At 45.5% G+C, this 11,824-nt stretch overlaps 1 long non-coding RNA gene across 2 annotated transcripts in view; it reads right to left on the bottom strand.

The window, feature by feature from the left end:
• Positions 1 to 8,368: 8,368 nt before the first annotated feature.
• The window catches only part of LOC105234863, a 147,035-nt gene continuing 143,579 nt past the window's right edge, over positions 8,369 to 11,824 (bottom strand). Inside the window, exons 11-13 of one of the 2 annotated variants that reach the window (XR_004620424.1) lie at positions 10,162 to 10,296; positions 9,767 to 9,935; positions 8,369 to 8,786 (exon numbers count right to left, since the gene is read on the bottom strand). This is a non-coding gene — a long non-coding RNA (uncharacterized LOC105234863). Of the gene's footprint in view, positions 8,787 to 8,876; positions 9,936 to 10,161; positions 10,297 to 11,824 lie in introns of those variants that run through there. The other variant, XR_004620423.1, reaches the window with a different exon arrangement.

The following is an 11,824-nucleotide window of genomic DNA, read 5'->3' as shown; positions in this document are numbered from 1 at the left end:
AAGCACAGTTCAAATCTCGGGTCTTTCATTAATCCTCTGATTATCTTAAACAGAAGTAGGCACTCCCTCCTATGAATGTAAAACCTTGGGTTCAGGCCAAAAACTTTGTGGAGTCATTCCTAATTTCTCTCTTTATTCATACATTAGCTCTCTTGTCTACAAAACACATTCAGAATCCAACCTTATCTCGCCACTCCTGGTCCTATTACCCTGGTCCAAGCCACCACCATTTTGCCCCTGGATTATTGCCTGCTCACTGGCCCCAAGCTTCTCTTCGTGCACCCCTAGAGTCTGTCCTCACACAAAGACACCTTCCAATATGCAAGTCAGATCATGTTACTACTCTGCTCAGTACCCTGCAAGGGCTTCAGAATAAAATCCAAAGTTCTCATCACGGCCTGCAGGACACCGATGTACCCACTGCTCCTGTAACCTTGTAGCCGATCCACATCCTCTTGCTCTCTGCCTTCCAGGCACCCTGGCACACCTGTCCTTCTCCGAACACACCAAGCACACGTGGCCTTTGCACTAGCTATTCAGCTTGCTTGGGAAATTCCCCCAGATAGTCTGATGACCTGCTTTCTTTTTGTACAGATTTGGACGCAAATGCTACTTTCTCAGAGAGGTTTTCCCTGACCTCCTATCTATAAAAAAATAACCTCACTCTGCTTCATTTTCCTTCAAAGCACTTGTCACAGGTTGATGACTTATATGCTTACTCATTTACGCTCTGTCTTGTCTCATTAGAACCTAAGATCCATGAAGCCGAGGGTTTTATCTATCTTGTTCACCGGTCTGCCCCCGTGCTTATAACAAAGTATAGCATGTAACAGGTGCTGGAGATTCATGTACTGAACTAGCCGCACACACTCCTTTAGCCTCTGGTATCTGTCTGCTGCATTTCGCCTGGTCTCAGGCCGTTACCTTCGTGTGTGCACACATCCTGTCTCTTCAACAGGAACATAAGCTTCTTAAGGCTCAGAGCTGAGTCTTTACAGCACAATTCCTGACATAGAGAGGGCGCTCAGAAGTTTACATTGTTGACAGATTTAGAGAGAAAACACATTAGGGCAATAACAGCTGTTATCATTTTCCCTACCCTGTGCTTGGCAGGACTCTGAAAAGATGAAATATGGGACAGGACAGCACATTCAGGCCAGGGTGTGGAGCTTGGGCTTCTGCCCTAGAAGAGGTCCAAATTAATTACTTGAGGAAGAGGGGGACAGCATCTCTCTGATATCGAAAGAAGAATACAAGGGCGCGTTTCCTACCCCCCCAAGATTTCCCCCTGGAACTGGTCTCTCCAAGTTTGTTTACAGTCTCAAAGTACTTTGCAATGAAATAGGGCCTCAAGCTTGTTAATTGGTGGCAAAGGTCTCTTCTTAACAGATGCTAAACAGAAGCAGAGCAAAACCAAGAGTGGTTTAAGGTCACCTAGAGTCACTGCTCGAATTTAGGAAGGAAACTCAGACTTACTCCAGGTCCTGCCCCCCAGCTGCAGCGCACTCCAGCCTCCCAAATACACTGTGGAGGTCCCAAGAGGGGCGTCTGAGCCCCGGCAGAGGAGGTCCTGTTAGCCCATGCTCTCACTTCTGCACACAGCGTTCTCACGCTAATTCTAGCAGCAAAGGCCAATTACCAGACTCAAGGGAACCAGACCACTTTCAAATGTCGGTAGCATTACATTTGCCAGAGGAGAAAGGGACAAATGAGGAGACAGAAGACAGTGCTTTAAAGAGAAGAAGAAAAAGATATCATTGGATGTGCGCTAAGCCAAAAAAGCAAATGCCAGGAATAACTGTGAACATTGTTTGAAGCCAAGTCTGTGCAGAAGGGCCCCAGGTGGAGGAGGAGGCAGGAGGTAAGGTGGTCTGAGGGCGAAGAGCAAATGCCCCACGGGGCGGGGCAGGAGGAGAAGGACGTATTTTAAGCAACCTTAGAAGACTCGATTTAGCATCCTGCAGGAAATGAAAAGCAGATGGGTTGGTTTGGAACTTGTTTACGTTTGACTGGCCTCGAGAGGCTTCCAGGGCAGAGTTAGGACTGGAGAGAAGGGGTATTTTAGGCAAATATTGACAGGTGTCCATTCTGAGAATGGGGCCTCTCTTACTTGGCTCATCTGCCCACCCCCCACCTTCCACCCCCAGGAGAACCAGGCCCCGAGGCTGGCAGATCCTCACTCCCCCAGTCTAGCGCGGGTCTGGGGGGAATAGATACCAATCTGATTTAACTACGATCTACTTGCACCTTCTTAAGGGAACCAAGGGCTAACACACCTCTCATGCCTTCACATCACACCCCACTGAATAGAGAAGCAGAAACAGAGGCCTGGACATGGGTGGGGTGGGGGAGGGGTGAGATACAGAATGGTTCACACCAAAGGTCCTGAAGTTTGTAGAAAGCACCATGTTAGTGATGAGGTACAGGTGAGGTTCAGTGGGGTGGAGTTCGGAGCCGACGACCAGGAAAGAATTCTTGAGGCGTCTTTGGAGCAAAATGGTGGTTTATTAAAGCAGAGGGACAGGACCCGTGGGCAGAAAGAGCTGCTGCCCCGGGGTTATGAGGAATGGCCTATTTTATACCCTCAAGTGGGGAGGGGGCTAGGGATAGCGTAAGTCTCTAAGGAATTTTGGAAGCAAGGTCTCCAGGACCTTGAGGGGTCTAGCTACTGTTGGGAAAGGGCCATTTATTACCGTCTAATGAAACCTTAGTCATGAGACCCTTCAGATATATATCGGTGGGCCATATGCTTGGGGGATGATTGCCAACACGTATCTTGGGGGGTTAGAGATAAAGGAAGTCTCCAAAGCAATTTTTATACGTTAAAGTAGACTGACAGGATCTTGGGGGAGGGGAGGGGGTCAGGCTAGGACTGCCTTTTGCCCTTAGCAAAGTATTAACATCGAGGCAGCTGAGTTCCTACAGGAATGTCACCATGCCTGTTTCAAGGACTTGTCAATGGGCTGTAGGTAGTAAGGGCTATTTCTTTGTCCTTTAGGGCAGCCAGGAGTGCCTGAGGAATGTTGCATACAGTTTCTATTCAGTAGACCTGGGAGGGGTCTAATGGCCACACGTTGGAATCACCTGGCAATTAAAATACACTGCTAGCTGGGCCGCACCTCATAAGATTCTGATATCAACCGTGATATCAGATGAAAACCGTGATGAAACAGTGACTTGGGCACTGTTTCAAGCTCTCTAGATATTTCTAAGGCACAATCAAGGTTGAGAATCATTGATCTTCTCTCTTGCCTGCCGTTAGGATTGTAGTCCCAGCTTCATTTCAATTTACCTTCATAACGTGGCCTCGGGGTGGTTAGGACTACAAGAGACCACAGGATCCAAATTAAGCTTAAACCTAGATTGGGGGGAAAGGGCTAAAAAAATATAGCTCTCTGAGACACAGACTATCAAAAATTTATGTAAATGCAGGCAATTACCCTTTTCTGTAATCTGTCCAGGAAATAGCACTCCTAAAAAATGTTTCGTAAGTAAGTTGCTGCTAAGAGGCAGCAAAAGTAATCATCTTTAATGCTTATCGAGCACTTATTATGTGCCATGTACTCTTCCTAGTGCTTTTGTTTTAAATCCACTTAATTCCCACAATACTCAATGCCGTGTGTACTGTCGTCATCCCCCATTCAATAAATGAGGAACCAGGGCACTGGAAGGGGCCATCATCTGTTTCAGATCACGCAGTTAACAAGTGGCAGGGCTGGCTCTCAAACTTTGGGGGCCATCTGAATTACCTCCAGATGGTGAGGGAGCAGAAGGCTGGCTGAAGACAAAGCATAAGCTGACACCCCACAACTTCCCCCCACCCCCCACTCTTGGGTGGGACATCTGTGACATTCTTGCAGGAAGCCCCCAACCATCTTAATGCTAATGCTTTGCTAGAGGGAAAACAACCTTAACTTGACAATGGCAAGGCCTCCGGTATCCTGTGAGTCTTCTTTAACATATGAACGTACTTTCTCAACCTCCTTTTTTCCTTACCTCCCCCAACCCCATAGTATATAATCAGTCACCCCTCACAACCCCGGGTAGCAGCGCTTTCTGCCCACAGGTCCATCCCCCCGGCTTTAATAAACCACCATTTTGCACCAAAGACGCCTCAAGAATTCTTTCTTGGTCGTGGGCTCCGGACTCCACCCCACTGAACCCCACCTATATTCCAAAACCACATCACAGAGACTATTCAAAATACAGATGATCTGGCCCTGTCACAGACCAGTTGGATCAGGATCCCTTGAGGTAGGTCTTTATCAAAATTATTTTTAACAAATTCCCTGGAGAGTCGGTTGTTCACCAAGGTAATGAGACCACTGTTGGGATGTAAAACGAAGGCTTTGGAATTGGATTCTCCTAGATGTCATTCTTTCTCCACCACTTATAACTGGGATCTTTGAGCAAGTTACCTATCCTCTCTCCGAGCTTCCATTTCTTCACCTGGAAATGGGAATGGCAGTAGTTTGGGGGGATCGTTCTGAAGATGACATGGGTCTAAATGCACGTAGCACAGTGATTGGCCCATTGCCAGTAGAGCTGAAGAACACACTGAGACTTCAACGGGGTCTTCCCTGGTACCATCAACATCACACACCACTGTCCTCTCCCACCCTGCAGTCCGAGACATGCCCTGCCCCAGGGAAAAGTGGGGTGGGTACAACAGGAATGCCAAGCAAAATAAAGGCAGTTGCTTAGATTTCGAGATTCAAATGAGATCACCGAACACAAGACCTAGACTTGGGAGAAAAGTATTTCTGAGCATCTAGAAACTGTTTGGCCCGAACCAGTAGGCAAATAAGATTGGTCCAAAAGAACTCCTTTCCCCTTCTCCATGCCAAGGTAACCATCCCTCAGGCACTATAGTGGTGTTACCTGGACTGTAGGGGTGTGTGGTTTCCCAGAGAGGCCCTAGCCCCATCATCTTCCCGGGGGTGGGAGGGTCTCCTCAGAAGTGAGGGGACTGTGGTTGGGGGTAGAACACCAGATAAGCTTTGAGGAAACTGAAAGAGGCAGAGATTCATGTGTACTTCCCATCTCGGGAGGGTAGCTAACCCCACAGTTGTGCTTATGCCACAGTGAGATGGAGTCGACAGAGAAGAGATGGTTGTATGGGTGAAGGGAGAAAGGAACAAAATGAAAGCCTTGTTTTCGGTGGCCCTGAAGAGGTGTGGGAGAATTACTGGACCCTCCTCGAAACCTGGAAAGGGCTCAGAAGTTAGTTAGCTGGGGCGCCTGGGTAGCACAATCATTAAGCATCTGCCTTCAGCTCAGGGCCTGATTCCAGGATCGAGTCCCACATCAGGCTCCTCCACTGGGAGCCTGCTTCTTCCTCTCCCACTCCCCTCTGTGTTCCCTCTCTCGCTGGCTGTCTCTCACATAAATAAATTAAAAAAACTTTAAAAAAGGGAAAAAAAAGAAGTTAGTTAGCTGAGAGTGACAGCCAGTAGACCAAAGGAGTCCGGCCGTGGAGGAATCACCATGCATAAGCTGAGCAAACGAGATGGGCACACAGCCATCTTCGAGGAGAACTCTGGAGGCCAGTGGGGAGAGATCCCATGATCAAAGATGGGGCAGTTATTCATCTTGGGAGCTACCAACTCAGAGCACATGATGTTATATGGTTCCCCCTTCCTCAATCCCCTACCACTGGGATTCCATCTGAAGGAGAGCAAGAGAAGTTTAAGTGTGAATTCTTCTCCTCTGGATTTAACAGATTGATTTTTCCGCATCAAATAGAATGGGAGTGTGAGATAAAAATTATGTTCTGTTTTAGAAAATCCAAGATACGCACCTGAAACTATCTCATAAAATTAATACACACTGATTAAGACTATCCAGTTTCCTGAAACTCAGGAAGGCATCCACTATGACTCCCTAAAAATTAGCACAACCGTCCATCTAAAATGGACTTAATCAGCAGCTATCTTGGAAATGGCAGCCTGTCAACGATGAAGAATAAGTACTTGTTAACTTTAAAAAAGTTGTGAAAACTAAACTTTGAAAGAAGAGAGTTGAAGCCCAGCATCACTGAGACACTGACTGGGCTGCTATTCCAGGCTCCGGGCGGTGTCCCGCAGTCAAACACCCGGCTTCCTGTGTTCTACTGCGGTCTGGATGTGGAGCCCAAGAGCATCCTCAACTTACTTTGCTACAGTTTGTATTCACCAAACAATGACAAACGTGGTCTTCCAAACAGCAGAAGAGAGTGGTACAGAGAGCAGGCACGGGGCTCTGATACATGGAAAGATGTGGCCTGCCTCAACACAGTTGGTGTTCTGATGTATAAACAGGTCTCTGGAAAGATAGTTGCCGGACATGTCCTGGATAGGGTTGCCAGATTTAGCAAATAAAAATATAAGTGTTGTATGGGACATACTTAAACTAAAAAACTTATTCATGATTTATCTAAAATTTAAATGTAACTGGGTGCCCTGTATTTTTTTTTTCTGTCGACCGTACTAGAGTCAGCCTCATGTTGGGGGGATGGATAAAATGGCAGTCCTGTATGCGCAAGGCTGAAGACCAATGCTGTCTCCAAGACCACTTTCACCACCATGATGCTGCCCACGGAGGGCCCTCCTGAGGAACCAGCTCAAAGTTAGGCCTAGTCTCCCTCTCACCTCATAGTCTTTTATTCATTCAAATCCTTCTCTTCACTTATACACAAAATACATAACTTCCTTCAGCTTCTCAGGTTTTTTATCACCTACCTGTTCATTCCGAGACCAAATTTACAACTTGGACAAGAAATGTGTAAAGCTGAAAGTCACTTCTTGATGGCATCTAAGGAGATAATTAACATTATCAACAACATCTACTATAAGATTAGTTGCTTCCCTGCAGTAACTGGTTACATATGAAGTTTTATTAACTTTCAACAAAGATGTTTTCTATTCCTTGACCTGAGTCTTATTTTTTCCCTGATTTTTGCCTGAAGCACCACCCTAGACTTTCGCACACTGGGATCCCCGGCCTTCAGGTGACCTTATAGAAAAGGGAGTTGATTGATTGCTCCGCGTAGGGCCACTTCATTTGTGCCTGGGGAGAATTAAAGCAGGAAGAGACCGCAGAAGAAGNTTCTTCAGGTGACCTTATAGAAAAGGGAGTTGATTGCTCCGCGTAGGGCCACTTCATTTGTGCCTGGGGAGAATTAAAGCAGGAAGAGACCGCAGAAGAAGCAGAGGAGCAGACTTAGTTTATGATTCCGAGAGCAAGAAAAGATCTGGGAGCGCCTGGCTGGCTCCATCGGCAAAGCATGCAACTCTTGAGTCCAAGCCCCACATCGGGTGTAGGTCTACTTAAAAAAAAGAAAAGAACAGATGTTGCTCACTTTTTCAAGCCTGCTCTCCTGCACACTAACATATCACAGGGTGTCAGTATCCTAGACTTGACTGCGGCTTCCTTTTGTCAACTACTAAAGAGGTTTCTGCCCGGAGAGAGACAACATAGATTCTTTATTCCCAGACCAGTTGGAGCTAAGTTCATGCTACTTGACTCAAGACATCATCAAGCTCCTCCATCCTAGACATAAAGTGCTATTTCTGCTAAGGAACTAAAGACTCTCTGGTGAAGTGTGATTTAGGTCATTCCTCTGGAATTCTGGTTTTAATTCATCGCTGGCATTTCTGAAGTAGTTTAGGGTGAACATCTGAGATAAATGAGTCATCTTGGTCCTTCTATTTCTTCTGTTTCCCATTATTTTCTAACTTAAACATTTCAGGACTAAGGATTAATATATCCTCTCAGTGCTGGCAACAGGCAAGTCATTCTATCAACTATATTGGGAAATTAATGGACTTCCATTTGGGGAGAAGTAAACAAAAGTAGATAATATATATGCCTGTTTATCTATAGACACACAGTATTGGGAGCTGAAGAATGGTCAAATAGTTCTAAGGCAGGCTTGTCATTAGGTGGAAAAAAAAAACAAAAAAAACCCCAACCAGCCAACCACCAATTTGGTTTTGTTCAAGCTGTCAGCTGGAAGCCGAGAGAAGTAAGTGTTTGATTGAACCTAAAGGAGATTTGGAGTTTTTCAAGCGATGTTTTAAGAAGTTAAGAAGATGCTACATTGGCTCCCATGTTTTCCACCAAGTCAACTNAGTGTTTGATTGAACCTAAAGGAGATTTGAAGTTTTTCAAGCGATGTTTTAAGAAGTTAAGAAGATGCTACATTGGCTCCCATGTTTTCCACCAAGTCAACTCTCCTTGTGTGGCAGTGAAGGCTGCCCTCAGATTCTGGGCTCCCAGGGGAAATTGGGAGGATTCCCTGCTCCCATTGTGACTATGGCCTTGTGGTTTAACAGATATGCTTAGAAAATCTCCTCAGATTAATCACCTGGGTGGTTTGAGGGACAGCGACAGATAAAGGCAGCCAGAGGCTTTACAGGCTCCTTCCTTGGTGGGCTCTTGACAGCAGGCAGGACCAACCATGTTGTCAACCGCAGCGTTTGCCCTTCCCCCATCCAAAGTGCAGACATGTCTCCTCAGCCATGACACAAGAACATTATGAGAAGCATCCGATCCACTTCTGCATAAACGTAGTCCTCACACCGCATATGATATTTTGATATCATTATCGTTAGTACAGCACCGTACAGTTTGTAAAACACCCTTGGATACGTGATTTTATTTGATCCTGTTGTACACAAACCTTATCAAGGTGAGTGACTATCATGAGCCATCAGGAAACAGTGGATGTACTGAAGTTCTCCAGAACGTGCAGTCAAGGAAACCCTTCAGTATTATCTTATGAAGAATTTCAGTTTATTTGACAACTGAAAAAAATTGCAAGATAGTTTGTACAGTGTGAACCCATTTACGCAAAAAAAACCGAGTATGGCTATATATGTATAGAGATAGCTTTATTTGTGTACCTATACTCACAGACACAAATATTTTTTGTGGAGCATTATTTTTATGTTATTCGTTACATATTTATAATACTCATATTACATAATATTTTATAATTAAACATTATAATAAGGAACATTTAAGAAAAAAGCTTTTTGTGGTGCTCACTCCACAATGTATTCCAATACCAAATCATTACGTTATATACCTGAAACTAATATAATGTTATATATCAATTATACCTCAATAATAGGTAGGTAGGTCAATAGAATAATAGATAGATAAATAATCTGGGGTGAAAAAAGAAAAAGGATAGCAAATTAGTGTGAACATTTCTTTTTCTCACCCTCACTCAAGGGAAGAAAGGTGGTCATCATGTTGTAAAGGTCTCGGTTGTACTGTATTTGGAAGACAGGCCTTAGAAGAGAGAAGGACTCTGACAGGAAGGCGAGGACCCCGCTCCAGTAGTTTTGTCCCCCTGGCCCTATACAAACTCAATGCTTGCCCAGGGCTAGCATGAGAGCTGTGTTGTCCAAAAAAGTTATCTTCTGTCTCTGACAATGGCTCAAACTCATCCAAAGGTGGTCCAGTCATGTCCAAGTCAGAGGATCAAAAGCATCAAGCTTTACATAGGTTTTCTCGGGCCAGCTTAGCAGACAGCCCCAGCCTCACATGTTAGAGCAAACACAGAAAATGATGGCAAGTCCTGTGCCCTTTTCCAGGGAGGTAATGCTAGCAGGAAGAATAGGGCATTCGAGTCTGGCCCTTTTGCATTTGGACAGCAGCATTGCTGCTTACTTACAGGTGTCCAAAGGCACAATCGTAAGCTCTCCGGGCTTCGGTTTCCCTCTCTGTTCAATGAGACTAACAATAGCTATATCGGAGGGGTATTTCATGGACATACCTCAAGCTTTGCTCTATAGAAATGATGAACTGCTGCTTGTCGGAGCTCAGAAGCACACGGGGTGACCAATCAGACTTTGTCGGTATCCCACGGTCACTGCACCAGATTGAATTGTAGGGTCACTCCTGTGGCATCCGCAAGTATGAACAAATTGGGTGTGCTTTCTCTGCTAGGGAACAGCACTGTTCGTCAATTCTTCCACAAACAAATGAACACACTAGAGGTTGAGGCTCTGCAGATAAGCCCCACATCCCTCTAAAATGAAGGATGCTTTGAGAGACCACTAGACGAAGGAAAAAGACTCCCCCAGTTGGCTCCTTTTCTAATGTAATTTTCACTAGAAGTCCCCTGCCCCTCCCCCACCCATACACTTCCAAAGACCAAGAATAACGTACCTAGAGAAGTGGACCCTGAAAAACAAGACAGTCTTCCTAAACATCTGGGAAATTCCTTAGAAAACAGAGGGTTTGGGTGCAAGGAGATTCAATTTGCAGATATTGTGTAGTCTCTTTGGTCTTCAATTTCCTCAGCTATAAAAGAAAGAATTAAAGATTACTAAATTCTGTTATCGTTTTGACATGCTATGTCTAGAATCCTCTTTCTCACGTGGTCCCTCCTGTATTCCCCTTGCTCCACCTGCATTGGGACAACCAACACCTCTTCCCTGGGTCGTGGCAGCTGCCTCTAGCCTTGCTCCTCTGAAACCATGCCACACGTAGCCTTGCAAAATGGTCTTTCCAAAATGCCCATCTGCCTCAAGTACTTTGGTGACTCTCCATCACCTCCAAAATAAATTCCAAATTCTCAGCACAACCCTCAAAGACTTGTCTACCTTCCCAGCATCATCTCTGATCACATCACTTCTCATGCAACTCTGAGCAAACAGAACTTAGAGTTCTCTCTTGCCTCCATGCTTTGTATATCCTATTTTCTTTAAACCGAATGCCCCTCCCCATGAACACCCAACATCTGGCAAGCCAACTATGCCTTCAAAGTTAGCTCAAGTAACACCTTCTCCAAAAGGCAATTAGATGCCTCTCCTCTGCACCCCAATCAGACCACGCGAAATAACTCTATCATAGTACTTATCACATAGCATGAGAGTTTTTGTTTTCTAGAAAGAGGCTACCTTTCTGCTCTGGCAAAGGACTCAGTACTAGTAGCATCACTGGTACAGGTGAAACTCAAGAAAGGGGCAGGTATGCAGGTCTCTGTTCTCCCTGGTTCTGCTAGAGAGGCAGGGTCAGGTTGGGATGCAGCTGGACATACCAGAGGGCAGTGCTCCTGAGGAGAAATCCCTTGTTGCTCTTCCGTTTCATAGGTCAGCTTGAGAGGAGCTTTTCTGGGCAGGGGGCAAAGGGAGGAGTATTTTGGGGTTCAGATACTAAGCAGTATGAGTTTAGGGGTCCACTGCTTAAGGAACTGCTTGAAATGTCCAGCTAGAGGCCTTGAGGTCTCCTAGTCCCATAGGAAATTGAGGTTGGGTACAGCCAGCTCCTCCTGTTGGAGAAGAGGGAGCTAGCCCATTGCCAAGCCACCCCAGAGAAAGCCCCTAAGGGCCATTCACTCGTCAATCCTACTTGTCAACAGCATACTTCCTACCCACAGCCCACAAATCTAGCTAAGTATCTAATACATAAAAAGTACACAATAGGGCGCTTAGGTGGTTAAGCATTGATTTCTGCTCACGTCATGATGTCAGGGTCATGAGATCAAGCCCCGAGGCGGGCTCCAAGCTGAGTGTGGAGCCTGCTTAAGATTCTCTCTCCCTCTCCCTCTGTCCCTTCCCTCATCCCTCCCTCACCTGCATGTGTGCTTTCTCTCTCTTAAAAAAAAAAAAAGGTACTCAATAAATAACTACAGCTACCACTTATTGCGTGCCTGTTGCATGCACAGAAACTTGACATTTTATTACTAGTTCTTTCAATGACTGTGCAAGATAGGTATTATTAGCTCCATTTTATAGATGGGGAAATGGAAGCTAGAGAAGGTAAGTCACTTGCCTAAGGTCATATAGCTAGTGGGAACCTGAACCCACATGTCTATGATTCCAAAACC

The sequence above is a fragment of the Ailuropoda melanoleuca genome, chromosome 14 (genome assembly GCF_002007445.2).
Source record: "Ailuropoda melanoleuca isolate Jingjing chromosome 14, ASM200744v2, whole genome shotgun sequence".
Lineage (NCBI taxonomy): Eukaryota > Metazoa > Chordata > Mammalia > Carnivora > Ursidae > Ailuropoda > Ailuropoda melanoleuca.
The sequence above is the reverse complement of the archived record's forward strand: the minus strand, read 5'-3'. Positions and strand labels throughout refer to the sequence as shown.